This window comes from Lissotriton vulgaris, chromosome 2_1 (genome assembly GCF_964263255.1).
Source record: "Lissotriton vulgaris chromosome 2_1, aLisVul1.2, whole genome shotgun sequence".
In the NCBI taxonomy this organism is placed as follows: Eukaryota; Metazoa; Chordata; class Amphibia; order Caudata; family Salamandridae; genus Lissotriton; species Lissotriton vulgaris.
In genome coordinates, this window is record NC_141687.1 from 1,516,634,357 (window position 1) to 1,516,659,259 (window position 24,903).

The window sequence follows — 24,903 nt, forward strand, 5'->3', positions numbered from 1 at the left end:
CCTAATTAGAAGCATTATGCATACATCAAAATTAGCATTAGTGCACTACAACAATGAGGGCACACATGGGTGCTCAGCATAGCACACTATGCCATAGCCGCAGAAACAGTGCACCAAAGTAAGCAAAGGCAAAATGCACACATTCAGAAAATCCCTATCACTGTACAAGCTGCCACCCAGGGATACCCAAGGCCCCGTCCTGAGCTTGCTACAAAATGGTCCTTCCTAAACGAGGCCTCGAAACTGGCAGCCTAGATGTGAATATGGCTCATTACATTGCGATGTATTACATTGCATGCTTTTACTTTGCAGTCGTTACAACAACTGCTTTGTTAGTACGCAATGCATTTACATCGCTTATCATTACAGCGACTTCCACTAGGGGCGCGCTGAACTTAGGAATAGTGTTAATTACTATTCCTATTCCAGTTTGCGCAACAGTAGGGAAGGTGTTGGAATTCATTTTCAATTCCTCAGCGCCCCCTAGTGCAAATTGTTGTAATGACTTGTGATGTAAATGCATTGCGTACTAACAACGACCGCGTTGTAATAGTAGCGCAATGTACTGATAGCGTTGTAAACACTGTTTCCCCCTAGCTGCTGATGCAGCAGGAATAAGGCCCGCAGTGCAAACGGGCCTTGGTAGGTTGCAACTCCCCCATGTCTCCTTCCCTGGAGGATGCCCCCCAGTGCTGCTCTAAGTATGCAGCTGCCCGCAATCATGCGCCGCAGCTATAATCATGATGGAAATATGGAGCAATTCTGCTAAGGGCTATCCATTGAGGTGTCCTTCTGAGCCTCTCCTCAGATGAACAAGGAGCCTGCAACACTCCATCTCCGGCTTCCCGCTAGCCAATCCCACAACCAGGCTCAGCTGCCTGACTTCCTTCTAGGGCTAACTGAAGCCTGCAAAATCCAGCTCTGTCTCTCCTGACCTCTCTGACAGCCATAGGCTCCGCCCACAGTCAGGCTGAGTCACTGCCTGACTTTCGGCCACAACAACTCCGCGCCTGCCTTAAGAGTGGAGGACTGAGCCCACTCCTCGCGTTCAAGAAAGCAACGCGCCCTGCGCGCTTCCTTTGTGGACCTTCAGCGGCCACCAGCTGATGGGGGGCCTCGAGGCTAGATTCCCTCTCACTGCTTAGCCCCGCCCAAAACCAGGCAAAGTCACACCTGGCTTCCAGTTCTTGCGGCAACGAGCTGTGACTTCCTCCCTGCACCAGAGTGTGGGGTAGGCTCCCGCCCCAACATTGTTCCTTTGTCGTTTCCTGCCGCACTCTTAGCTGGTGAGCCAGCGTCTCGGGCTTCAGCACCAATTTTAGTGCCCACCACGTGTCTGCTCAAAGAGGATAGCCAGCAAAACACTCTTCTCTCCAGGGCCAGGAAAAGTACCCACAACGCAGTGCTCAAAGAGGAAAGCCAGAAAAACAATCTTCTCTCCAGGGCGAGAAAAAGAGCTCACAATGGGCTATATCTCTGCCTTTCCCAGGGGGGCAGGAAGCAAGGCACAGGAAGGCCAGCACACAGGACCCCTTAGCAGGGGGGGCAGCTTTGTCAGCTCCCCAGTCAGCAGTGGCTTGGTCCCCAAAAGCGGTTCCTCCTGGCAGTCCAGCAGCCTGCTGTCCCCAAGGACCAAGTAAGTACAAACAGCACAACAATCATGGGGTCACAGCCCAAATATTTATATCCCATAATGTCTTTGTTCTGCCCTGGCACAGTGCACTGGACCTAGTCCTAAACAGTTCTGGAGGGCACTTAACCAGTGCACAACAGTCCCCATTGTTAGTTGAGGCTCTGGCCCCAGACACACCACAGGGGGGTGGAGCCAGCATTGTGGAAGGCAGGTACAGTCCTATTCAGGATCAGGTGCTACTCCTCTCACTACTCCAAATGCAGATCAGCCTATTCAGCCTAGCACTGACTCACCCAGCCCCTCTGCAGCCACTGCACCTCCCCAGCCCCTGTCATCCAGAGCCAGACATGCAATACAGAACAGGCAGGCACAAAGACACATAGCAAACAGAAATGCCAAATTTTAAAAGTGGCATTTCTAAAATCGTGATAATGTATCTGCAAACACCATTCCGCAGCATTGATTACCACTATTCCAAACAGACCAAACTTGATCACGCCACCCCTCTCATACCAGAAATTATCACTGAAACACATTTCAGGGAATCCCCAATGCATTCCTAATAGAGGGCATCCTCACTACCAGGATATGCCACACAGTTAAGGCACATGTCCTACCTTTTACCTACATTGCACCCTGCCCATAGGGCTAGCTAGGGCCTACCTTGTGGTGTCTGGTATGTAGTAAAAGGTGAGTCACAGATGTGGCACCCACTTTTGGTGCCACGTCACAGCAGCAGTAAACTGTGCGTGCAGGCCCTGCAATGGCAGAGGCCTGAGAATAGTTTGAAAGGCTACTTTGGTGGGTGCACAAGCAGCGCTGCTAGCCCACCAGTACCATTTAATTTACTAGGCCTGGGTGTATGAGATATCACTTTACAAGGGACTGATAGGTAAATTAAATGCGCCAAACAGGTGTAGAGCAATCTTACCACGTTTACCATAAAGAGCACATGCACTTTACTGCTGGACAGCAGTGATAAAGTGTCCAGATTCCTAAATCGCCAACTCCAAGTCAGAAAAAATACCAGGAGGAAGGCAACATTTTCTGGGATGACCCTGCAAAAAGGGCCAAGACTAACACAACCCCCTTCCAGTCAAAAGCCAGGGTAGACCAATCAATACCTTGATGGACTTCCCTGCTTGGGGCGATAGAGCACAGACGAGGGCCCGCAACTGCAAGGGCACACTCCAGTTCTACTCCAATCTGAAACCATATGGTTCCCTCTGTCTAAGCTCCCAAGACCAACTAAGCTACCTCACTGGGACTCCTTAGCTCTCTGTGGCCAGGACCAGGCCTTAGGCCATCCAGATGTCTCTGGTCCTTGCCATCTCACAGAGTGAGGGGCAGTAGCCCCAAGTACATAGTAACCATTCTCCTCTCTACCTCTCATCAGTGCAGTCCTATTCTGTCACTGATCCCTCGACCCAGGGTATGCCCCCTCATGCAGATAAGGAGTCACAGGTGAGTCTTTTCTCCCCCTACCCCTCCTTCTAGGGTTCCATAAACCCCTTCTAAGAGAGGCACCCTGAGAACACAAAACTGTCAGGAAGCTGGAATCAGCCCTCCCACACATTCTCCCACCAGTTCAGGACCTCTACCCTGAAACTGGTCTCTCAAGCTAGGGTTTAAACCCTCAGGGGAATCAGGTCATAGGCAGGACTCCCTCTTTCTACACCCCTTATCAGAGTTCTGTACCCTCCCACCTGGAGTGGTACCCCCAGAAGACAAACCGCTAGGGACCCTGCTTACAGATGTCCTTCCCTCCAGGTCAGACATATCCTCTTGAAAATGGGTTCCCAACCCAGGGACTACACCCTGCGATTGAGCACTAGCCTGGCTCACCAGGACTTCCTGGGGAGCACGCATGCCCCCCCCCCAAATGTAATACATACCTCATGTGTTGCGTGACAGTCTACCTGGCACTGATATACCGACCCCTGTCCATCTGACAGTGCACAAAGACCCAAAAACAGAAGTTGTGTCACCATTGTCACTCCTAGTTGGCTAAGCACTTATGGGTGGCCCCTGACCCATTGGTTCTCCCACTGGGGACCGCATCCCCTCTCACCACTCCATCTGGACTTCTGCGCCCTCCATTCAGGAGTGGCATCGCAAGACACCAGAAATGGTGGAGCTCTGCTTACAGATGCTCCAAGTTCTCCTGACACTAGGAGATCCCCCTCGATGGATGGCCTACCAGTAAAGCCTAGGATCCCCACCTTCTGTTCCCTTAGGGAACTCTCCAGGTCCTGAGACTGGGTTTCGGGCACCTTGGGACGCATCTCACTCCTTCTCTGCGGAGACAGGACGTGAGTCCCTACACCCCTCCCACTACACCAGGACTTATCTTGGCTACTAAGAACCTTTCTCACCACACTTGTTTGGGAAATGCCTGAAACACTCCCCTTGGGGTAATTTCCAAATGCCTTCTCAGACCCTCTGGCACTCACCCAGAGGTCTGCCTCCCATGCAAGTTCCCTGCAATTCGCTCTTCTCTCTAGGGCCAGGAAAAGTACCCACCATGCAGTGCTCAAAGAGGAGAGCCAGCGAAACGCTCTTCTCTCAAGGGTCAGGAAAATTGCTCACTACTCACTATATCTCTCTCTTCCAGGGGGCGGGAAGCACGGCGCCGTCAGGCCAGCACACAGGACCCCTTAGCTGGGGGGGGGGAGCTCCATCAGCCCCCCTAGCCAGCAGTGGCTTGGTCCCAAATGGTGGTTCCTCCTGGCAGTCCAGCAGCCTGCCGGCTCCAAGATCCAAGTAAGCACCAACAGCACCACAAACATGGGGTCACAGCCCCAATACTTATATCCCATAATGCCTTTGTTCTGCCCTGGCACAGGGCACTGGACCTAGTCCAAACCAGTTCTGGGGACACTTTACCAGTGCACAACAGTCCCCATTGTTAGGGTAGCCTCTGGCCCAAGACACACCACAGGGGGCCAGAGCCAGCATTGTGGAAGCCAGGTACAGTCCTGTTCAGGCGCTACTCCTACCACTACTCCAAATGCAGATCAGCCTATTTAGCCTAGTACTGACTCACCCAGCCCCTCTAAAGCCACTGCACCTCCCCAGCCCCTGTCATCCAGAGTCAGACATGCAATACACAACAGGCAGGCACAAAGACACATAGCACACAGAAATACCTATAAATCTGCAAACACCATTATGCATAATGTATTACCACTATTCCAAACAAACCAAAATTCATCATGCCACCCCTCTCATATCAGGATTTACCACTGGAACACATATCAGGGAATCCTCAATGCATTCCTATGAGAGGGCAGCCTCGCAGCTGTGAGAAACCAACTAGGCTGTTTGTCACTACCAGGACAGTTAAGGCACATGTCCTACCTTTTACCTACATTGCACCCTGCCAATAGGGTCTACGTTAGGGGTGACTGCTATGTAGTAAAAGGGGAGTCACAGACGTGGAACCCACTTTATGTGCCATGTCACAGCGGCAGTAAACTGTGCATGCAGGCCCTGCAATGGTAGAGGCCAGAGACAAATTTGAAAGGCTACTTTGGCGGGTGGCGCAAGCAGCGCTGCAAGCCCAGTAGCATTTAATTTGATGGCCATGGGTACATGAGATACCACTTTATAAGGGACTGATAGGTAAATTAAATACGCCAAATGGGTGTAGACCAATCTTACCACATTTACTATAGAGAGCACATGCACTTTACCACTGGACAGCAGTGATAAAGTGCCCAGAGTCCTAAAACTAACACCACCAGGTCAGAAAAAAATACCAAGAGGAAGGCAAAAAGTTCTGGGATGACCCTGCAAAAAGGGCCAAGTCTAACAAGGACTAAGTATTGTTCGCACATCTCGATGAAAGAGATCAAAAGGAAGTAAAGGCTTGACATTTGTGCAACTGCTTTTCATCCTAGACAACCCAACATTCACTAAAAATGTCTGATCTTCAAAAGCATGCATGGCAGAAGATTGTAATTGAGATCTTTGGACCCTTTGACAATGGGCATCATCTACTAGTTATTGTGGATGAATAATCCCATTTTCCTCTTGTGGAAGATTTGTCGTCACCTACTTATGCCAAAATCATTGAGCGTTTAGAAAGTATTTTTGCAACATGGGGTTTTCCTGCAATTTTGAAGTCTGACAACAGCCCGTTTTCCAACAGTGAAGAATTTAGAGATTTTCTCACTCATCTAAATATCAAGCATCAGAAAAGCACACCTCTCTGGCCACAGGCAAATGGTGTTGAGGAGAGAATTATGAGCACCCTCAAGAAGACCATTCAGCGCACTGCTCTGATAAAGCTTGAACTCAAATTAGTTCTTCAATCTACACTTTGTGCATGCATGTAAACAGTACACTGCATTCTGCCTTGGGTGAAAGTTATGCCACCTTACTCTTTGGGAGAGACAAGCACACCATGCTAGCCCAGTCACTCACAAAATGCTGGAGGTGCCGCTTTGATCCCTTCCCTCAAGTCCCAGACATTAGCACTGGGCTTACCATCAAAGCAGCATTACTGAATTGCAGGTCTCTTCGTAAACATGCTCTGGAAATCTATCATTTGCTTGAAGACCAGAATCTTAACATCCTCTTCTTAACGGAAACCTGGCTTGATGAACATTCAGATCCGGACATTATCCAGGCCATGCCTAACGGATATTCCATATCTAGGCTAGATAGAAAGGACGGTAGAGGAGGTGGCATTGCTATTGTCACTAGAGATCCTCTCGTCTGCTCCCTTGCACACACACAGGTTGATCATAGTGAAGCTGGCACCTTTACAATCAACACTGGTCCCAATCCCTCGATATCTGGTATCTTGATATATCGACCACCGGGTAGACTATATGACTTCACATCCACCCTAATGGAAGCGGTCACCCATCTAGCACTAAGGAAAACTAAACTGATAGTTCTAGGAGATCTTAATGCCCATTTCGAAGATCCTTTAGATAAAGATGCGGATGATATTCGGATGGAACTGCAATCGGTTCAACTTGACCTAAAAAATAAAGATCCATCACACCAACTAGGACATCTGTTAGACCCCGTCTTTGGAAATTGGCTAGGAGTACATACCTCTGATCCTATACCCATACCCTGGTCGGATCATTACATTATTCCCATTTCAATTCAACTTGACAAAGCAGAGCTCTTTCGTCATCAATCCCTGAGATATAAACGCAGGAAATGGAAGAATTTTACTTTAGACTCCTTCAGTCAAATTGTTCTAGACGAAGGTCCTCCCAAAGGAGCTGACTGTGAGGTAGCTAACGAAAATTTGAACAATATCGTCACTAAGGCCCTGGACATTACAGCCCCTAGCCGCAACATGTCCAATGCTAGGAGGCCTCAGAAAACTGCCCCATGGTTCAGCCAAGAACTACAGACCTTAAAAACGGCTTGCAAGAAACTTGAGAGAGCCTGGCGCCACAACTTCTGTGCAGATAATAAAATACAATATAAAATAGCACAGAAAGAATATTACAAATCAGTTCGCCTGGCCAAAGCCGAACATTATCACACTCGCATCACGGAAGCAGGCAACTCCTCAAGGGAACTGTTTCAAATATATAAAGAGATATCCATAGTGGAGATGTCATCCCCCACCCAAAATGATTCTGTGGAATCGTGCAATAAGATTGCTCAGTATTTTGCTGGCAAAATTAGTAAAATTTACACGAGCTTCTCTAAACAGGGAGCCCCGGCCACGGACTTTACTGAAAATGAGAAAATTGTAACTACTCCTGTGTGCCTTAAGTCTTTTTTAGTTCCCTCCTATGAGATTCTGTCCAAAATGTGTAATAAAATCAAATCAGGATCGCCCCGGGACCCGGCGCCACCAAAAATTTTAGCGGAAGCCTTCTCAGTATTGGAACCTCATCTGAGGCACATACTTCAAACCTCCTTTTCTACCTCTTGTCTTCCGGAGGAATGGAAACAGGCTATAGTGCTACCCATTAAGAAAAAACCCAACATCAGTGTGGACACTATGGATAATTTACGACCTATATCCCTGCTACCTTATGTGGCCAAGTTAGCAGAAAAAATTGCTAACAGTCAACTGATGGAACATCTTGAGACCCACAATGCTTTCCATAAATCTCAGTCGGGTTTCAGAGCTGGTTTCTCTACGGAGACAGCTCTTCTGAGGGCCACAGAAACCCTACGTGAGGGAGCAGATGAGGGAAAGACAATGGCCCTCATCATGCTTGATCTCAGTGCCGCTTTTGACACTGTAGCACACTCCATCTTGCTACAGTGTCTAAATAAAGCGGGAGTCACCAATAAGGCACTGGGATGGCTGAAAGCTTTCTTGCTCAACAGGAGCTTTCAAGTCCAAAGGGGGACTTCTCTCTCTGATAGGGTGATGCTTGAGCAGGGGGTTCCTCAGGGCTCTGCCCTGAGTCCCACCCTGTTTAATCTATACATGGCCCCTTTGGCAGAGGTAGTGCAGTCGTTCGGCGTGGAGATTGTCTCCTACGCCGACGACACGCAACTTCTGATATCTCTGACCCAAGCCCCCTCTAAGGAAGCTGACAACTTCAATGCCTGCATGACCAAACTTGCCACATGGATGAATGACCATTGTCTGAAACTCAATGGGACAAAGACGGAGGTCCTCATTATTGGTGGCAATGAGGTCAAATGGACTACTGAGTGGTGGCCCAGCTGCCTTGGTCCTTTGCCTTCCCCCTCTCAAGAGGCGAAGAATTTGGGAGTGTGGGTGGACAATAAACTGTCCTTTGATAGCCACATAAGAAAAACTGTAGGCAAATGCTTTGGGGTGATGAAAACTCTGACCCGTACCCTTGACCTGTTACCCATCAGTTCTAGGCGTACCATGACGCAAGCACTGATAACGTCCCGTATTGATTACGGAAACGTGCTGCTCATGGGGTCAACTGAGAAAAACATCAAAAAGCTACAGGTTCTACAAAATTCGGCAGCTCGCCTGGTCTTAAGGCTTCCCCGCAGAGCTCCATCACGCCCCTCTCTGGAAGCCCTCCACTGGCTACCAATCAGGAAGAGGATTGATTTCAAAGCTATGCTATGGTGCCATAAAATAATTCACAACAGAGCACCGGCTTATATGTCGGACTTGGCAACTGTTTATGAACCTAGCAGGTCACTTAGATCTAAAGGAATGGGTCTGCTCAGAACTACATGCCCCAAAAAAGCTAGAATGGGAGGCAGATCATTCCGTACTTTAGCTGCTAGGAAGTGGAACCTTCTTCTTTGGATATTAGGATGGAGAATAATGAAACTATGTTTAGGAAGAAGTTGAAAACCTGCCTCTTTACCCTGTGATTGGTTTCCTCTACACTATCTCACACTCTCTCCACAGCGCGGGGACACGCCGGGAGGCGTCACCAGGCGCTCTACAAACTCCTTTAAATTAAATTAAATTAAACAAACCAAATTGCAGCAATGTACCAATGAAAGATCTATTGATATTGGTAAACTTTGCAATACTGATTTCTATCACGAATGCAAAATTAAGACAAATGTGGATAGATGCAGCTGTGCTCAGAGCACTGTATTCAAACGAGGAGACAAAGTCATTGTCAGGCAGAAATGGAAATGCAGTCTGATGCTTCTTTTGATGCTGGACCACTGAGGGTTGTGATCACTGTCCTGGAAAGTCCAATATGCAACATTCTTTTCATTTCAAGCACCTGTGGTAAATAAAATTACCGGGACTATTTTTCTATACATTAATAACAATTAAGATAGCTCATAAAATGAGAGGCAGAGTACGTGGTGTCCGAGTTCAAAAGGGCTTTATTTCAATGGCTCGAGCCAAGGGAGAATCGGGTTCCATCACCACTAAGGTTCAGGAAGGGATATCTAACATTTTATTAACATCACACATTATATATAGTAAAACCACATAATTGCAATGAATACAGTAGGCGGAACACTCCAGGCGGAGCAAGTGAAAAGAGGCGATAAGAACACATGGGCGTAAAAGAAGGCGTGTAAGGAGGCGTATACATGGGTGTTCACTTGATGAGTCATAGGGGTGTCAAAGGTGGGTGGATGCATAGAGGAGGTCTGCAGGGTCAGCAGAAACCTTTACCCTGCATGTGCACGTAACTGATCATGACGTGGAATTGACGTGTAACTGGGGAGATCTGGGGGTTGACTTTAGCACTAGTAGAGGAGTCTGGAGTCTGGGATGTCAGAACGACCTGCACCTTTGGCATATCTGATATCTTGGGTTTGGAGGATGTATTGTCTGAAGCAAAGGTCTCTCGAACAGAGGCCGTTCATCATTAAATGCTAGTGTGTGCATATATTTCTACGTGCATTGCGCGGGGGCCATGGGCCTACTATGGCAACGGGTTCAGTAAATCACTTATATGGAGACAGGAAGGCTAGGCCCTATGCTCTGCAGGCGGGAATATGTTTACCTATTTCACTAGACTGGAATGTGTTTCTAAGGAGGCTGAACAGATAACGGTAGGCAAAATACCGTCTTGGCAGGCAGGCCAGGCCGGGCACCTCTCGGCTGGGCAGGGAGTAAGGTAGAGGTCAGGGATGCATACATAAACTGCAGCTTTCAGAGTCAGAAGAGGCTCGGAGCCTGAATTCAGGGCCTGGCTCGACTGGGCCACAAAAACGTGTGCTTCTCGATATTTAAACGTGTACCATGTAAATGCATTGGCAACGTAGGCCTCAGTGCAGAATTAACGTGTAATTCATGGAAGGCCTAATAACTGACATGCTAACATTAGACGGAAATGCAGAGGCATTATTATGACAGGCACGGGAAGGGAATTACACGATAACATGGACATACATGGAGCATGGGTATGTGGATAGGGTGCCAGGAGGGGACACACTGACTACCTAAAATTTCTGTTTCCTCATTCCCTCCTTGTCCCCTACTGCGCCCTTTAGGAATAGGATATATCTATTTTCATGAGACCATCTATCTGTTCATATAACATCATTTGCTCGTCTTTTTTCATTCGAGCTCGGGAACGTGAACGTGGACGGGGAATACAAGCAGTGGCACACAAGCCGCAAATCGCTGGGCCACATTGCAGACAGAGACAGCAACTGAATAGTATAAGCAGTATTATTCCTAGGAATGACAACACTTTCCAACCCCAGGCTGATATCACACTCCAGAGCCAACCAGACCAAGTCCAGGTGCCTGGATTCTGGTGTATCTGGTGAGCTATCTTATGGAGCCTTTTTATTGCTGCATACACTGATGGTGCGTTATTAGGAATAAACACACAACAACTGGAGCCGATCACTCTACAAGCTCCACCCCTATCGGCCAGGATGACGTCAAGAACAAGACGGTTCTGAAGAACAATAAGTCTCATAGCAGACTGCTCCTCGGTCAGGTTACCTAGGGCAGAAGTAGTCTCATTCACTACTGCTTCCAAAGTTCTCATTAATTTGCGTATTAATTTACTGTTTTGGACGGGACCTACGAAGAAAAAGAATCCTTTATTGAAATCTGTATATGGCTCCCACGCTGTCTCAGTCTGATCGACAATTGGGGACTCGATCTCCCTCTTATGTCTAACATGTATGAGTCGGGAATCTCGATGATAATCGGATGGGCCTAGAAAAACTGGTGGCAGCAGGAACGCAATATAACACGTTCCACCCCAGTCTAAGGGCAGACGTACATAAGCTGTCTGACCGCAAATAAAATAAGAATGGCGGGAAGCTTTGAAAGTAGACTTTCCTTTATCACTGAATTCGACCACAGTATTACAATCACTGTGACCTAGATGAACTGAACAATTTTTCCTAACGCATAATTTGCCTTTCACTGGTAAGACTGTAATAAACGGTGAACCTGTATTGGTCTCGGACTGGACGTTCAGAACCATGAGGTTGAGGGAAACATTCCCTAATTCGTACACTTCATTTTCTAGATCGGTCCCTTTCCTTTGGGGAAGACCGTCTTCATCTGGGAAACATGCTTTATTCATAACTGTATTTCAGGTCTCCCCATATCCAATCGCCCTGGGAAACTGTGGACTTACTGTCTAGTGATGACATTAAAGCAAACCATGCTCCGCACGAACCATTGTGCAAAAACGGATACGGAAAGAGGGGCAGAGCTCCCTTCATTTTCTGATAGGGTGGGAGTCGGCCACATACCCAGCAATTCGTTACATTACTGGTCTGGTGAGAATGGTGTAACATACGAATAAAAGTGTTGTTGCGCTGTGCTAGTCGATAGGATAGTTCGTGAGGTGGCAGCTCACTGAATGTGTGCTCTACAGTGTCATTGAAAGAAGAATGTACATGTGAACCAAGAGGAGGAAAGAAAACATGTAGCGTCAAGCTTATACATATAATCGATATACTTAGAAAAAACATAATGATCAGAGTCACTATGCATCTGCTGCGTAAGTTCTTGCAGTATTTGTCTTTCATTTGGTTTCGCCTATCTCTCTCACTATTTGGGTCTACGATCTTGTACATATCAGGAACCTGTCTAACCGCTTCACCCGAGGGGGACTTAAACAATTAAACGCTGTCTGACTTACTAGACCGTAACTTAGACCTGTACTCCTGTTGCAGAGTTTTTTCTAGCAAAGGGAGTTTAGTGTCAGTATCAAAACAGTTCTCAGGAACCTTCGCGAAACAGTCCTTAGAATCCTTTACCGGGCCAAGTCCATGGAATCGCTTGACGTGGTGGGCGTGGAGCCAGCCCTTACGGCCCTCGACCTTGACGGCGATCCTCGTGGTTAATAACACTAACTTCGGCTCACGCCAACGGGGCTCCAGAGGGCTTGAGTGGTCAAAGTTGCGGATGCAAACCAGGTCTCCTGGAACGATTTCGTGGCTCTTCACCTGGGTGTTGTCGGGGAAGGCAGCTGCAACCTGTGAACGACAAGAAAGTAGTGCAGACATCAAGGAAGCCAGGTAATCTGTCAGCATGTTACTGTCAACATCAGTGATTCTGCGTGGCATAGGCGTACCCCACATATTTGACGGTCTACCAAAAACCACCTCATACGGGGATAGTCCGGTTCGGGAATGAGCTACCATACGCATGTAAAAGAGGGCAACCGGCAAGGCTATCATCCAGTCTACGCCTTTTTCTTTACAGACCTTCGTTAGTCGTGTTTTTAGAGTCTGATTGTGTCTCTCGACGAGTCCTGCTGCCTCTGGGTGTCGTACGCAATGGAATTTCCACTGGTACCCTAACAGGAGAGATACTTGTTTCATCAATTCAGAAGAGAATGGCTATCCATTATCTGAATACACGACACAGGGCAAGCCGTATCTCGGGAAGAATTCACGAACCAACTGCTTGGCAGTGGTCACAGCAGTGTAATCTGGAACTGGGTACGCTTCTGTCCATCTAGATAGAGCACATACAACTACGAGGACATACTTGAATCCTCGACATCTGTCCATCTGAATATAATCCATTTGGAGGACTTCAAAAGGGTGGTCAGGAGGATGAAATCCACCTTGTTCCACGGGAATGCCTTTGCCTGGATTGAACTGGCAACAGATCATGCAGGTACGCACTTTCTGTTTCGCTGCTGCACGTAAATGCTTGTTGAACCAGATGTTCTGTATACTGTCTAACATGGCTTTTTCTCCTGAATGTGCTGGACTATGTGCTGTATTTATGATAACTTGAACCATGGAATCGGGGAGAAACCATGTGGCTTTGCCTTTTGTCATCCATCCCTGATCGGTTTGGACCCCTCCTTGTTCAGTCCATTTCTTGATTTCGTCTGGAGTGGCATGTGTCTGTATGTCGAGTACATCTTGTGAGGGATCCCTGACTGTCATGCAATTCGTCAGTGATGATACATCAGTCTTTGTCGTGTCAGCTGGAATGTCTGTATGAGTCTGCGCTGTAAGTTTGGCTGTTCGATCTGCCAGGTCGTTACCCTGGGAAATAGAGTCAGTGAGTTTAGTATGTGCTTTGCACTTCATGATGGCTATGGCTGTAGGCAAGTGTATTGCATCTAACAGAGCTTGAATAAGGGGACCATGCTGTATTTTGGCTCCATGGGAGGTCAGAAAACCTCTCTCTTGCCAGAGGACACCGAAGTCGTGAACGACTCCGAAGGTGTACTGTGAATCTGTGTATATGTTTACTTTCAGGTTCTTGGCTCGTATACAGGCTTGGGTCAGAGCGATGAGCTCTGCTGCTTGGGCAGACAAGGTGTCAATTCGTCGTGTTTCTATGACTGCAGTATCAGTGGTCACGGCATATGCGGCCACTAACTCTCCTGTTCTTGTTCTCATACATGAACCATCCACATAAAGCGTCAGGTCTGGGTCGGGCAATGCAATGTCTGTCAAGTCTTGTCTTGGTTTCGTCACTGTATTAATGACTTCCACACAGTCATGCGGTGCAGGGTCTGCTGTGATCGAGGGTAAAAGTGTAGCTGGGTTTAAAATATTGCAACGTCTGATCTCTATGTGTGGCTGGAACAGTGTCAGTTCATATCCTGTCAGTCTTGCTATGGTCAAGTGTTGTGTCTGTGTCCTGTTCAAGAGAACCTCCACTGAATGTGGAACCTGTACCGTCAGGGGGTGTCCTAACACTATGGAGTCGCTTTGTCTGATTGCTAGAGCTGTTGCTGCAACTGATTTGAGGCACGCAGGCAGAGCCTGGGCCACTGGATCCAATATACTAGAAAAGTAAGCACAAGGCTTGTGTTTTCCTGCCTGATCTTGTGTGAGGACAGATAATGCTGTGCCTTCGCGTTCAGTGACAAAAAGAGTGAAAGGTTTGCTGTAACATGGTGTCGCTAAAACTGGTGCTTGACATAGAGCTTTCTTCAATTCATCAAATGCAAGTGTATGTTCCTGAGTCCAAGGGAGGACAGTCGAAGTCGCTGCCTCCTGTGTTGTCAACTGTATGAGTGGTTTGGCTAGATATGCGTACTGAGGAATCCATTGTCTGCAGTAAGAAGTGAGGCCAATGAAGGCCCGTACTTCCTTTTGTGTCTTGGGCTGTGGAAGATGTGCAATTAACTGGATGCGGTCAGGTGTCAACTGTCTACCCATCTTGGACAGCAAGTGACCAAGGTACACAACTTGCTGGACACAGAATTGCAGCTTCGAAGGGGACACTTGTGCCCCTTTTCTGCCAGGAAGTATAAGACTGTCAGTGATGCACGTTCGCAGTCTCGTTCTGTCCGTGCTGTGATCAATAGATCATCAACGTACTGGAGCAGTGCAGTGTCAGTAGGCATGTGAATACTGTCTAGTTGTCGTTTCAATGCTTGGCTGTAAATACTGGGACTTTCTGTGAACCCTTGAGGAGCTCTCGCAAATTTGAAGCTTCGGCCATTTAAACAGAATCCGAAAAGGTACTGGCTTTCCGGATGGATTGGGACACTAAAGAAGGCGTTCTTGAGATCTATGACAGTAAAGAACGCTGCTTCAGAATCAATTGCAGTCAATAGTGAAGAAATGTCTGGGACCACTGGGTACTGGGGTATTATGCATTTGTTCAGTTCTCGGAGGTCAATCACTAATCTGTAAACCGGTGGTGCATTTGGGTCAGTTCGTTTGAGAATCGGAATGATAGGAGAATTACATACATTGGAGTCAGTTTCTACAACCACTCCTTGTGCAATGAGTTCGTCAACAATTTTCAGTAAGGCCACTACGGCCTCAGGTGGTAACTTGTATTGTCGGATTCGTGGCAGTACAACTCCTTGCTTGAGTGTGACACGGTATGGTGTAATGTGCATGTAACCTACATCAGTCGGACCTTGTGCCCATAAATGCTGTGGTACATTCTGAAGTCTGGGGTCAAAATCTCTCAACACATAATGTCCTTTAAAATCACGTAAAAACAATCTCACTCCTTCAGGAGAACAACAAATCACTGCTCCTAGTTCTTTCAACGTTTTTATACCAAGCAAGTTTTCTGGACATGATTTCGTAAGCAACAAGTCTGTAGTACGGGACAATGGACCAACTTCTAGGGAAACTGGCTTTGACACTTCGTTAACAATAGGCTTTCCTAAAAAACTCAGGGAAATATTCTGTGAGCCTGAGAGGGGTGCCCCTGGAACCTCGTCATGACTGATGGTAGTTCTGCTTGCCCCTGTGTCAATCAGAAACTTTCTGTCTTTCCCCAATACATGACTATGCACATAGGGACCCTCTTGATCTACAGGAACCTCGATAAGGGGCAAGCCAACCTCCCTCTCTAGGCTGTTTCATGAGTACTGTTGATAATCTGGGTAGTCTGACTGTGCATTCTGGTACATTTGTTGTGTGACATGTTGTGTGGCAGCAATGGGTTGGGGTACGGCTACTGTCTGTTGCGTGTTCTGTGGAGTTTGCGTGTTCTGCGGGATGTGTTCCTGTCTAGGAGGACGCGGTCTTTCTTTCGTCTTGCCTGTAGCTATATTGTGTTTCAGGACAGTACATTCATTTATATAGTGACCTGGCTGTTTGCAGTAGTTGCAGTTCTCTTTGACAGGTGCCGCGCCCTTTCTCTGGCCATCGGCGGCTGGAACTGATTGTGCGACTAGTACTTTCATTTTCGTGTCTTTCATGCGTCTCTTTTCATGTTCCTGTTCTTCTCTAATTCGGTTCTGGTGGTACTGTAACATTTGTAACATTTGGGAAGGGCTATTAGCTTGCCAGGTACTCTCAACCTTCAGTACTCTATTTTTAATCTGCGGTAAGGAATTCTCTACTAATTTGGTCACAAAAAGATGTGGGTACGATTCACTACTTGTCTTCAAGCCACTATTAATAAGGAAACATTTTTCAAATCTAGAATAAAAATCACTAGTGTCTTCATCTTGTTTCTGTTTGCAGGCTGAAATAGCATCCCAATCTTCCTTTTTGGTAGTCAATAATCTCGGCAAAACCTGTATCAATAGCTCGGGTAATTCTTTAACTTTATCCCCAAGACCAGTACCAGGGGTTCGTGTATTATCTTCGTCTTCTAAATCTGTCCAGCTAATCTTTTTCTCTCCCACCTCCCACTCTTTTTCTTTCAGTTTTTCGTAAATGCCTGCAGGTAACAGGACTTTCAACATTTTAATCGTATCAGCGTATGTATACTCCCCCATGCGGAGCATGTCTTTTAATTCACGGTGGAACCCTGCTGGGTCTTTATCGTGACAGGGCAGTAATTTTTTCATTTCCAATAATTCCATTTTCGTCAAGGGTGTGTAAACGTATACTCGTTGAAGCTCACCCCCTGTAGTCCTAACGGGATGAACCTCTCGTAAAGGATTCTGTCTGTCTATGAAAAAGGTCTTTCTTTCTCGATGTGGAACAGGTACCAAGTGCGGGGTCAGGAAAGTTATGTATTTATGTCGTTGATCTAAAATTACATTAATTAATTCGGTGCCTAGGCCTCTCCATCTTGCTAGGAGTAAATCGTCCAATAATTTATATAGGGGACCTGGATCAGAATGCTGACTCTCGTACAGTGTGATGAGATGTTGAATCATGTAAATACCAGCTAAACGCTGTTCTTCTGGAGGAAGACTCAAAAATGTTTGCGCTACTATGTCATCCTTATATATGTTAGAATTACCAGCCCATTGGACTGCTGACCGGGCTAGTTCCTGTTCATGCATAGTACTAAGTTCGCTACTCCCTACTCGTTTTTTCAGTGCTTGGTCAGTGGCTTGGAATATGTGTTCAAGAAAATATCTTTCTGGTATTGGAGAGAGAGAACGTTTACCGTATTCGAGGCGTATGGGTCTATCAAACGGTCTGGCCCTACCTACGTAGTGTATTTTATTCATTTCCCCTGTTACTATATCATCGTCCTCTGAGACTTCATCGTCTTCTTTCTCAGTTTCCTTTTCGGCTTGTTCTTTCTTGTGTATATCAAGAATGTCTTTACGAATTTTCCTGTACATACTTTCTACACAACTCTGTTTATCATGTTTACCCATAGCTATATTGTCACTCCAGTTTTCATGACTTTAGTTACTTCTTTATCTGGCTGGTCTCGTTCCCTGATCAAACAATTAATCAAAAACTGTAGGAGCATACGTTGTAGCTCCACTTTTCTATGTGCCATGGCCTCTTGGATACTTTCTGGTCCCTCCCCCGTTCTAATGAAGTGGTAGATTTTGTCTAAATGGTCCTTCATGCCTGGTAGAATAATCAAATAACCTGCCACGCGTCTTAATCGTATTGAGTATATAAGCATTGTGCCCTCACCCGGTACCGGATCATATATACAATCAGTGAGGGACTGTCTAAGGGTTGCGTATGTCGCTTGTTTTGGCGTGTGTTGCAGTGCTAAATCTCGTAGTTTTCGTTTTAATGGAGGTGGGGTGGAGGGACCCCCTCCTGCTGCTCCTAGACTGGAATCGCCTTGGCTTGCATCGGCTTTTACTGTCAGCGCTGCCGCTGATAATACGGGTTGATCTTGTACTACGGGTGTTGTGCTAAAAGGATTGGTAGGGACGGTGACAGGAGGAACAGTGGGGGGATTAGTATTATTGATAGGGTTGGGAGGAGGATTAGTAGGAGGTACATGTACATTTACATACTCGGGAGCAGCGTCATCTAAATAGGAGGAAAGGAAAATGTCCGCCGCGGTCTGTTTATGATTACGGAGTTTAGTCGGGATCAGTGGTGGCGGCAAGTTACTGGGTACTTCCGGGATCACTTTAGGTAGGCCCTCGGCGAGGAGGGGATACATGCCTTTAATAAGGGCATTTCTTTGTCTGTCCAATTGTTCTGCTCTAACCCGTTCACCTTCTTCTAGTAGTTCCTTTTCCTTGGCTTTCTCTGATGCTTCTCTACTTCTCTCTGCTTTCTGGATTCCCTTCTCTGTTCTTCTATGCGCTTCTTTACGCCACAATTCTATGGCATCTTTCTGGGATTGTCTGTCTTTCTTTTTCCACAGTGCTTCCTCTACTCTCATGATGCAATCAGCATCCCATGTCCCTGAGACAGGCCATCTATATTTCTCTTCCAGATCTTTCATGTAATCAACCCATAAATCTAAGTACAGTATGGCATCTAAGCCATGCTTGTGGTACATAAAGTGTCCAGGAGTGTCCCTAGGCGGGACGGGAACTGCCTCTTCAAGTATCCCTTTCCTGGTTCCTATCTGACGTAATTTCGAAAACAGCGGCATGTTTGAACTGACTTAATCGAAAACACAATAAGCACAATAATAGACTGCAAACAATCATTCATACCACGACATTAAAACATTAAGAACAGATACTACCTAGTACATAGAGTAACACATTTCTAATAATCCCTAAATACAATACTTATACTGGATGCACTGCTAGAACAGTACAGTCATACCGGTCTCATAAAGAGACACGTCATACCGTATCCACCTAAATGGACACGTCTTTACCGGATCTGTGTACCCAGACCCGTCTTGACCGGGCTCAAATAAATGAACCCGTCTATATGCGTTCCCAACAACGGTACTCACCGGGAAGCAAAAACTGAAGGCCTCAGAAACTGGATACTGGACTGGACTGTTTCGGCTTCTCGCTGCTACGCATGCGCCTCGGAACAGGTGGGCCTCGGGATACCTCGGACCTTGCTCTCTCGGCTTGGGCTCTGGTCGGGATGGTCCGCAATCCTCACCGCCTCGTGTGGATGCCTCGTCGCAGTCTCCGTCTCCTCCGTGGGCCTGAGGGAGTTAGCAGGAAAACCCGCGGATGTGCACAGAATGGGTCCGTCACGGCTGTAGAAGGGGTCAGGGGGCTGCGCTTACATCGCCGGCGCGTGGGGAAGGGGACTAGTCCCTGTTCGGGCGCCAGAATTATGTGGTAAATAAAATTACCGGGACTATTTTTCTATACATTAATAACAATTAAGATAGCTCATAAAATGAGAGGCAGAGTCCGTGGTGTCCGAGTTCAAAAGGGCTTTATTTCAATGGCTCGAGCCAGGGTAGAATCGGGTTCCATCACCACTAAGGTTCAGGAAGGGATATCTAACATTTTATTAACATCACACATTATATATAGTAAAACCACATAATTGCAATGAATACAGTAGGCGGAACACTCCAGGCAGAGCAAGTGAAAAGAGGAGATAAGAACACATGGGCTTAAAAGAAGGCGTGTAAGGAGGCGTATACATGGGTGTTCACTTGATGAGTCATAGGGGTGTCACAGGTGGGTGGATGCATAGAGGAGGTCTGCAGGGTCAGCAGAAACCTTTACCCTGCATGTGCACGTAACTGATCATGACGTGGAATTGACGTGTAACTGGGGAGAGCTGGGGGTTGACTTTAGCACTAGTAGAGGAGTCTGGAGTCTGGGATGTCAGAACGACCTGCACCTTTGGCATATCTGATAACTTGGGTTTGGAGGATGTATTGTCTGAAGCAAAGGTCTCTCGAACAGAGGCCGTTCATCATTAAATGCTAGTGTGTGCATATATTTCTACGTGCATTGCGCGGGGGCCATGGGCCTACTATGGCAACGGGTTCAGTAAATCACTTATATGGAGACAGGAAGGCTAGGCCCTATGCTCTGCAGGCGGGAATATGTTTACCTATTTCACTAGACTGGAATGTGTTTCTGCGGAGGCTGAACAGATAACGGTAGGCAAAATACCGTCTTGGCAGGCAGGCCAGGCCGGGCACCTCTTGGCTGGGCAGGGAGTAAGGTAGAGGTCAGGGATGCATACCTAAACTGCAGCTTTCAGAGTCAGAAGAGGCTCGGAGCCTGAATTCAGGGCCTGGCTCGGCTGGGCCACAAAAACGTGTGCTTCTCGATATTTAAACGTGTATCATGTAAATGCATTGGCAACGTAGGCCTCAGTGCAGAATTAACGTGTAATTCATGGAAGGCCTAATAACTGACATGCTAACATTAGAAGGAAATGCAGAGGCATTATTATGACAGGCACGGGAAGGGAATTACACGATAACATGGACATACATGGAGCATGGGTATGTGGATAGGGTGCCAGGGGGGGACACACTGACTACCTAAAATTTCTGTTTCCTCACACCTGCCTCAACATTCGCGAACTACAGATTTCAGAAGTGAGACATGTCCATCTGAGAATTTGGAGAGCCCAATGACTCTAGCAGCGTCTTTATCACCAGTGCCAGTCATGGACAATTCTCCAGTATTTCCACAGCCTCACATGACAAGATCTGGGCAACTGAGTTGAGCACCAAAATGACTTATCAAAGAGTTGTGATGTATATTTGTATTATTTGTACGTTTTATTTAACAAAGGGGAAGCATCTTGTGAGTTAGAGATGACGGGACCCTTTTGGTCCCTGATGGACTCCGTAGAACAGTGACGTAAGTGCTGAGCTGTGGGGATAGAATTCATGGTGTAAAATGTTCAGTTAACTGTTACACACTGAGGAAAAAATACATGTAATAGCAAGCTCCATCTTGTGTGATCATTTGCATGTGCCCGGGCTGAGGAGGACGCTACACATGCTCCTGTATTTTAGTGTGATGCTCAGCCTAACCAGAAATCGTCACCTTTTATTGAGGGAAGGGCTGCTGAACTATGCTGGCTGGCTCACAAAAAATCATCGCTAATAAAGCATGTAATGTATTTAGCTTAAATTATTAATAGGTGGGACAATGCCAATCAGTAAATATGAGGGCACCTTGAAAAGAAGGGGTCGAAGGCCAAAGCGTGAGGAGTGGCAGAATTGTGCACTCTGTAATAGCTAGGTGCCATACTTCGCAGGCAGTAGTTGTCAGGCAGGAATGGACCTAGTTTCCTATTGGCTAACAAGTCATCCCCATCCCCTAGGCTCAAAGCTGGCATAAAAGTAGTACCCCTGGCACCCCCATCATTACTGCATTAAAAGAAGACCAAGTAAAGACTGTCCTGCTGCTCTCTGGACCCAGAAAAGAGTTGGAGTGAATTAAAAGTTCTTCTCCGCCAGCAGAGTTTGAACAGTTTTGCCCTCTCCGCGTTACGCTTGTAATGCAGAGGTTTGCCAAAACTCCGCCGACCGCCGCATGGCTATGTTTTTTCTCAAGCATGGCTTGCAACACTAAGTTGGTGAACAGAAGTGAGAATTAGTGTCCCCTAGCATTATTTGATTTTCAGGCACTTGGACAACACCCAGCAAGATTTTCTCTACCGTTCCTGGTGAGAAAGCTGCAGCTTGAGTGAAAAAGCTACTCAAGCAGCACCAAAGAAGCAACATCCTCTGGCATGCCATATGGTGCCATTCACCCTGATTTTGCAGCATGGAACAAGCTCCCAAGGCAAAAAATCTGTATGACAGGCCGATTCCGCCCACTTGTCGAACTCCTCTGAATCTTGCTGAGTTTCTTTGTAACTCCGCGGAATAACACTGAGTGAAACTCTATGAGTTCCACCCACCCTAGAAAATAGAGGCTGCACCAAAAACTAGACTACAACAGGTGAACCTGAGGACTGGCAAAGAGAGGACTGTCCCTGCAGTAGCCCACTGGTGAATAAGATGCTCACGAGCAGCAGACGAAAGAGGTTACTTCAAGAGTCCGTTGACTGATTCCTTGTTAGCGCCACATCACCATGAATGTTGAGAAACCTGCACCCTTGAGAGCCCAGCGTCAAGAACTTTGACCACTGCTGGACTCTGAGATGCAGCCTGAGAAACCAAGTCCTGAACCTCACAAGGTGCCCCTGAGTTCTCTGGACCAATTAAGGCTGCTATGGTGCACTCTAGTCACCCATTTTGTTTTATTCCAAACAAAAAGAAACACAATCGTTTCCTGTAATCAGAGTCCAGTTGACCAGTGGTAACTGGATCTGTGCCGTATTTTGCTTGCATCCTTTCGAGATTTATCCCTGAGGCCAAAGATGACCCCCAAGCTCGTGGGCCAAGGAGTGGTTATGGGAAAGCACCAACCACTAGCTTAGCATCCCCAGTATCATCGACATCCTTCAGCACATAGTAAACCTTGCATCAGGACCACTTCCATAAACCGTGGTCCCATCCGAGGATTCGGAGCTAGACTGTAGATTGCTAAAAGTGACAGGTAACTGTCCCCTGAACATGTTTGGTCCCTGTGCCTGGTACCCTATTGAAGTTGGTCTGTCCATGATTGCCCATATAGCCATTTTCAACTTGCTTGTTGTGGCTAACCCTAAACCGGTATTGCAGTCGATTGCAATGATTTTTTATTAATATTGTGTGTAAAGCAGCAATTTATTGTTTCTTTAAAAAAAATCATGTCTCTGGGTTACCTAGGTGTTTATTTAGAGATACAAATATAACCTAAATTGCTGCCTGTTTTTTACCGTGTTCTCTTTTCTTTTTATTTGCTGTTTTGGTGCTTCTTAGTATTTTACACTTTGATAACATCTAACTGCCCTATGCCACAGCTACCCAGGACCATCAATAGTCCTGATACATAACAAACTCGCTCCTCACTTTTCTCCATGGACCTGTTGGCAGGCCTGTTTTTTTGAGGCAGGATGGGGGCGAGTGTTTGGACCATACAGGCTGACTCCAAGAATTACAACCCCTTCACCAGCTCTACTGTGATTTACTGTCTCCTATCAGAAGCTGGAAGTCGAACTGCGCTTGTTGGTGGTCGCATTAGAATTAAAGCTCCAGTGCATGGCATCCAAATAAACCTGCACTTGCAGAATAGGAACACTGATTGAGGGGCATGAAACTTGACTCAGACTATGTCAAGGGGCAGTACAACAAAGGAAGGACTCAGAGAGACTGACTTCTGGGTCACTGACAAGAAAGAAAGTTTTTCATTCAGCCTCAGTGAGACAGGACCTGTCAAGATTTGCCGGATTCCTTTGATTATTTCTGTGGTCATCAATTACCTCAACTGTTGGATTTTTACATCCTACATGATCTCTTTGTGTAGTAAAGAGTAATGGTACAATAAATTACCTTTCCTCATTAAAGTGAAAACACTGGTTTGGACAATCGGTTGCTGAGTGATATGGTGTGACTTGTTGAGTTCTGTGTATCTGGCATTGACTGCTTGACTAGCTACCCTGAGGGTCCAGTTCTTCAAGGGTCCACCTTAATCAGTGCCACCAGTATGACTGCCCCAAGACGTTAGTGGTAAATGGATTACATCGCCTGGATTGAGGTCCAGCAACCTTTCTGTGTCCTAAGACCCCCGTAGTGGTTCTGACAGACCCCCACAAACAAAAGTCAATGAAGTATAAAGCAGAATTCAATGAGGAACACAGGGCCCCTGACAGCTGTGGCTCAAAGGAATGGGTTTCCCTCAGACGCAATGATTGTAAAGTATTTTAGCAGCGCCAAAGCAACAGAACAGTCAAGTAATTAAACTGATAACATTCAACAACATGTTGGGACAGGGAGAGAAAGCTAGTGATTAAAACTAGGCCCAGAAGAAATTTAAATATTGCCAACACAATTTACGTAATTTGGGGAATTTTGCATTATGTTTGTTATGTAAAATTACTGAAATTATGCTATATTGCACAATTATACTGCATTTGCTAAAAAATTATAACACTGGAGCGGGGCAGCAACACAAATGACCAGAACACTTGAGGTTATTACTTCTGCTACTTGTGTTTTTGGCACTCATTTTGTAAGTAGTAAATGTGTTCTCCTGTCAAAATGGACGCTAGAACACATTTCACACTAACATATAGTGCTAACTGCCATATTTGGATTACATTTATTTTTTCCAACATTTCATGTAATCACACGAAACCAAACTATGCAAAAACAATTAGAAAAAGAGGATCGGGAGTTTCACATTTTTCAAAAAAGATAAAATACAACCATAGCAAAAAGTGGAAATCTCAAATAACAATGTTATATTAATTAGAACACTGTGCTTTTCTAGGAAGTCACTGAAGGCATCAGTGCCTTTGATTTCCGCATTAAAACAAAGCAAAGCCGTCCCCCCACCCCTTCTCAGTAAATAAGGTAAATTATTTCCACACGAAAATACAGATTTAATCACTTGTAGCATGTTTATGTTTCCAAAGGGTGTTCAAAGAAAATATCACACTTTCAGAACTTTTGAAAAGTCCTTCTCTTTCAACCTAGAGGCATATTACCGAGGTGTGCGTTGCAAAACGCACAACGCACATCTCCGTATCGCCGGCTATCGCCGGATCTCATCGCCTAATTAGCGCGCAATTATCAATGCGCATCAGGCAGGCGATTAGAAATCCGGCGATAGTCGGCGATATGGCACATTAGCGCATGAAAACAAACGTTGTTTTCATGCGATAATGTGGGCCTTGATAATATGGGGGGGTGGATTCAGCTTTATGATCCACACCCCCATGTTAACAATGCCTAACACCTGGGGGCAGATTTATGAGTTCTGGCGCATCTCTGCAAATCAGCAGGGATGCGC